The sequence below is a fragment of the Humulus lupulus genome, chromosome 8 (assembly GCF_963169125.1).
Source record: "Humulus lupulus chromosome 8, drHumLupu1.1, whole genome shotgun sequence".
Lineage (NCBI taxonomy): Eukaryota > Viridiplantae > Streptophyta > Magnoliopsida > Rosales > Cannabaceae > Humulus > Humulus lupulus.
In genome coordinates, this window is record NC_084800.1 from 66872058 (window position 1) to 66878029 (window position 5972).

Genomic DNA, 5972 nt, shown 5'->3' on the forward strand with positions numbered 1-5972 from the left:
AACGGTAAAACGGACTTTGAAAAGGAAGAACGGAAGGTTTTCTTATCGTATGTTCTATCTAATAAGCTACTTCAAACTTAAGTAACCTCAAATAAAACCTAATGCTCGGGGTCCCGAAAACACCCCCAGGGACATTATAGTCAAAACCTCCAAAATTTCACCCTGATCTCAAATATTCCCAATTTATCATCAAATGAACACTTCTATTACCCCAAAATTGACCCCATTATGCTAAAACCGCTAATCCACTAAAAATAACCGTCTCATGTTGCTTAGCTCGAGTATATCTCCATAATAATGGAATCTCATTCACAAAACAAGTTATGCACCCAAATACACAAATTACCCTCAACGGGCCAAATTATCATCATACCCCTGTGATTGTAAATATGGACTCATATGCATGTATTTCACATCATATCATAATATAATCAACATATACATGCATTTAATCAATTAATAACATAATTAAGCAAGTATGGGCCCTCCCGACCAACTATTCATGCCGTTAAACACATCGGTGAATTCGGGGCATTACAGTAAGCCACTAGCCTCCAAGTGCTTATTTCATTCATCGACCCTCGAGGTCGGTCTAGCATTAATGCTCCTTGAGTCATTCAATGCTGATGGTCGATTAGATCTAATCTCCGTTGGCTTGCGTGAACCACGCTAAAACCGTTCTGACTAATCAGTCAGCGCTATGTGACCAGTGTCCAGTATCACCGCCAAACTTGACTAATAAGTCACACCTTCACAGCTGATACTAACACCTTTGCCAATTCTGACTAATTAGTCAGTGCAACGTGACCAGTGCCCAGTACCACTGCCGAACTTGACTCATAAGTCACAGCTTCACAGTTGATACTAGCACCTTTGCCAAATCTGACTAATTAGTCAGTACCAAGCACAAGTAAGCGATGCTATCAATATGTATCATATGCCAGTTATCCAAGAATAGGGCATTCAGCACGCTTACTAAACAGTTGCTAGCATAATCATGATCATGCACAAACTCAGAGACTCAAGCTCTGGCCAATCTCATATTCATCACTCATGGCATGCCCTAATCACATGTTTCTCGTGCATCTCATGCATCACACTTAATCATCCAGCATGCCTCAATAATAATCATATGCAAATGGGAAAGCTTGCCAAGCATTCATTATGCTATCAATGTTTACATTTAAACATCCAACATGCATCAATCATAGCCATGCATGTCATACTCAATAGCCAACCAACATGCATCATAATAGCCATGCATGTCATGCTCAATAATCAACCAACATGCATCCATAATAGCCATGCATGTCACATATACACAGGGTGCAGTTTTCTTACCTCAGATTCGAGCTAGAACCAATATAAGAACGACCCTTGAGAACGATCAACCTTTAAGCCCTTAGCGGTCACCTAATCATAACCAAATATGGAACACCATCAATAACATGATAATCAAAGGTTCCACACCAATATCTAGCCTCCAAGAGACCAATCCAAACTAATCCAAGTAGTAGGGACACTCCCGAGGCCCATAGCTAAGTTCCCGGGGTGAAAACGAGCAAACGGGGTGAAAACAGGGCAAGGGCTGCGGCCCTAGCACCTTGGGCCATGGCCCCCAGGGTTCTCTGAGGCAAGGGCCGCAGCGCCCTCCATCAAGGGCCGCGGCGCCCAGCAAGGCCAATTTCCTGACACCTGCTTCATCAAACTAGGGTCGCGACGCTCAAGAACAGGGCCGCGGCCCCCAACCCTGGGCCATTCCCAAACGTGTTTTAAGCACTCCAAACCCTCCAAAAACATACCCAAACATTCCCCAATCATCAAATCAAAGTTCCCAATCTTCCCAATACTCCAAAACCCTCAAAACCCAAGGCTCAAACCGACCAAAAACTCAACAATTAACAAAGTCCAATTCTAAGCTTAGAAACTTTAAAAACTTAAAACTTCAAACTTAGATTACCTTTGATTGGGTTGTTTTCCATCAAATCCTTCGGTTAAGAAGCTCCTAATCTTTCCTAGGATCGCTATGCCTCGACCCTCGCTTGATTCCGACTCCTAGAACTCAAGATTTCCTAAAAAATGCTCAAATGGTAAAACGGACCGTCAGAGAGAGAGCGAAAGGTTTTCTAACGTACGTTCTTATCTGACAAGCTACTTCAAGCTTAAGTAACCTTAAATAAAACCTAGTGCTCGGGGTCCCGAAAACACCCCCGGGGACATTATAGTTAAAACCTCCAAAATTTCACCCTGATCTCAAATATTCCCAATCTATCACCAAATAAACATTTCTATTACCCCAAAATTGACCCCGTTATGACGAAACCGCAAATCCATTATATATGACCGTCTCATGCCGAATAGCTCGAATATATCTCCATAATAATGAAATCTCATTCTCAAATTACGGTATGCACCCAATTTACAAATATGCCCTCAACAGGCCAAATTACCAAAATGCCCTTATAAGTATAAATACACCCATATGCATGCATTCACCATCATATACTAATATAATTCACGTAAACATGCATATAATCATTAAATATCATAATAAATCAATTATGGCCCTCCCGGCCTCTTAGTCATGGTCCTAAACCTTATTAGGAAATTTGGGGCATTACATAATCGAGGTATGATTAAGGTCTCATTGATGATGTAAAAATGGTTTTAGAACCATTAGATCAATTCTTGATGGGAGGTATACATAATCAGTGGTATTGATGCAAAGTCAAAACGAGCTTAGCATAAGTGCGCTACGCTCGATCGGGTAAGCATAACTATTGGGTATGAAGTCATATGGACCTAAGGTTTGGTGTGAGTGTTTTACACATAAGGATAATAGGCCTAGCAGATGATTAAGTCGAAATTATTGAAGTGATAAGGTTTTCATAAGTCAAAAGGTGAAATGATGAGATGAAAGGTGTCAAATTTTGATACAATAAGGCTAAATCATTGAAAATAAGGAATTTTCATCAACCTTATCACTTTGCAGGACCATTATTCTGAAAAACAGAGAGAAAAGAAAACCACAAACCATTTCTTGGCTGGTTTGAAGAAATTCTAAGGAGATCCAAGTGAAAGCAAAGCCAAAGAAGTAGATTAAGCTTAGTTCTAGCCTTTTTATGGTAAGTTCTTGTACTTGGAAGTTAAACCATGTTTTTGAATTTTTCTGAGAGCTTATATATGGTGTTTTATCCTTTTTAAGATATTTCTTGGGGTTTCCAAGTGGTTTGAGGTTTAGAAAAGCTTGAAGAGATTGTTTTCGCCGAAAAGTTGCTCGGTAAGTGAAATTTTGTGTTTTATGAGGTTTTTGGGGTTCTTGGAGTACAAGATGATTTTTGGTTATTTGATTGAGTTTATAAGAGAGTATATATGTTTATAAATGTTTGAATGGATGTGGAGACTCATTTAAGTTAGGTGATGATCTAGGAAATTATAATTTTATCAAAATCGGTATATGATAACTTTATGATGAATTATGTTGGTATTTGGGATATATATGGTTATGGCAGGTTATTTGATGTTGATTATTGGTTGATTTTGATATTTGAGGATAGCTAAAATTAAGGGGAAACTCTGTCAAAATTTCTCCAAATGTCTAAGATAAATCTAATGCTCGATCTAGGTGGTTTAAGGCATTTTAGGCATGTTTTGGGTATGAAATTTGATATGATATTTTATGGGTATTTTTCAAATGAGAGTTCAATGTATTACTGCCATCATTATGATGAGAAATCCATGCCATTGTCAGGATAAGCACATCAATACCTAAGACACCACTTGTTACACGGTGAATTATATTTTGGACAGAAGGTAAGTAAAGTACTCAACTGCAACACAAGAATTACATGTTACGTGAAAATATGCATTATATGAATATTTTGTGAGTAAGTGGTATTAACATACATTGACACTTCATCATAAATTTGTATGCATGGCATAATAGTGATATGGTAAATTATTATATGATATAAGACCATGCATGATATTATGATGATTAATTATATGATGCCTTTGCAAGTTTTGTGAAACATAAAAGAAAGTTGTAATAAGAAGTTTAAGTTCAGTGCCACTGTTTTGAAAAGGCAAATGAAAGTATTAATAAGTGTAAACGGAGGCCCATAGTAGGCTTATAGTGGCTGCCCAATAATTTGGGCTAGGTTTTAGTGAACCAATTATATTGTTTGCCATGTTTCCGTTTTTATTTCTCCTCCATATGAGTTATTGTTATATGTATTGACACCACAGTGTGTGGCCGCCTTAACTCTTGAGCCCGACGGGGCAACGATGGAATAAGGTTTTTAATGTGCCCTGCTGTGGTGATGGCTAGCCGGAGGAGAACCCATGGGATTTTATATTGTATGTGTAACAAGCCCTGCAGGCATTGACCAATTCAAACAGTGTGCACAATATTAAGGGGCCCAAAATTTAAAAGAGAAGTTGTGTATGTCCATTGATATTGGGTAATCATTAGCATTGCATGCATTACTTTGCTTACTGAGCTTTAGGCTCACAGTTGTCTTGTGTTGCAGGTAGAGAAAAAAATGTGTGAATGATATGAGGAGAACTGAAGCATGGTCCTGACCCCGATTTGTACATATGAACAAATCGACCTTTGTGGGTTATTTCAGTTTATCAATGTGATATTTGTAATAAAGTGTGAAGTTATGTATTGAAAACAAATTGGGTTATTTAATACTTATGTGTTGACGCGGTTCTTCGCCAACAGGTAATTAAGAGAAGAAGAGAAAGGGATTAGTGCTGAATATAGAACCGTCGCAGATATAAAATCTTAGAGAATGAACTAGGTGACTCAAGACACGTTTTTAAGTGGTTCGAAGGTTAAAATCCCTCTACTCCACTAGTCAATATTATTGATATATTCTGGGTATTTGGTTACAAAGCCTATATCTCTTCAGATACTATTTTTCCCAACCCCTATCAACTCCCAGGTTCTCCATATTTATAGGAGAAGGCATCTGGAAGTTGGTAAGGAGGTCATCCCGTGACCTTATTATTTGTCATATCAACTCTGTGACATTCATGATTAATTCCTAAACCTGACACATAAGTATGGTCAAATCGATAGATAAGGAGATAATGGGCCGCACGGCCCAACCCAGCCGTGGATATCTGAACACGCACATTCCTGCTGCGTGTCCGAGAAGTCAGGGAGATATCGGACACGTGATGTCAGATATATGCACGTTTATCTTGCGTGTGTTGACTTTATAGAGGGTCAGAGCTCCATACATAGCTCGTGCCACGAGCTGCTCCCTTGACCCGACCTTTGGCCTTCGGATTCCTTCACCCAGTCCTGGGAAACCTTGGCGAGTCCTCAGGGATTGCTCGAGCTAATAAGATACGACCTCGAAACGGGAGCTCCGGTCTTGGGGATGCCAATGGGCTAATCGTGATTAGTCCGTAGCTCGGCCTGCTAATCAGCCCGTGGGAAAACCAGGGCGTACATTATGTATAATATGTTTGAGACACACTTTATGTTTAATATAAATAATGTGAAATAAGTTTTCAAGTTTAAAAAAAAAATGTCCAGACTTCCGCAGTAAGAATTATATGATATAGTTTTAAAACGTAACACCTTAGATATGGTTTTAACTAAAATAAGTGAGGGTGTTACATAAAGAGCTACCATCAGTATAACAGTTATAGCCTCCATTATAGTTACAATTTGAAAAATGCTACCATTGCCAAACATGGGCAATGACCCTAGCTTTACATGGCCAAAAAAAAAAACGCCAAATTGATTACACATGCACACACATATACCTGTTGACTAGACTGTGTAAGAATATTGTAAGACTTAGAATATTGTAAGACTCATACACATGATGAATTGATTAAAATATTGTTTGTGATTGGTATATTCTTTTTCGAATTATGGTTATCATTATCACTTAGTATTTTAATTATAATTCATTATTCTAATTTGTGAAGAAAAAAATGGTTATCTT

The 5972-nt window shown here is 38.4% G+C and overlaps 1 long non-coding RNA gene across 2 annotated transcripts; it reads left to right on the forward strand.

Moving 5' to 3' along the window:
- Positions 1-2994: 2994 nt before the first annotated feature.
- LOC133793853 (uncharacterized) lies at positions 2995-5483 on the forward strand. 2 transcript variants are annotated; one of them, XR_009874990.1, is made up of 3 exons: positions 2995-3125; positions 3206-3280; positions 3752-4494. It is a non-coding gene; the product is annotated as an uncharacterized LOC133793853 (long non-coding RNA). The 2 variants fall into 2 exon arrangements; XR_009874989.1 differs by adding an exon at positions 4533-5483 and having other exon boundaries at positions 3010-3280; positions 3752-3813.
- The last annotated feature ends 489 nt before the right edge of the window (positions 5484-5972 follow it).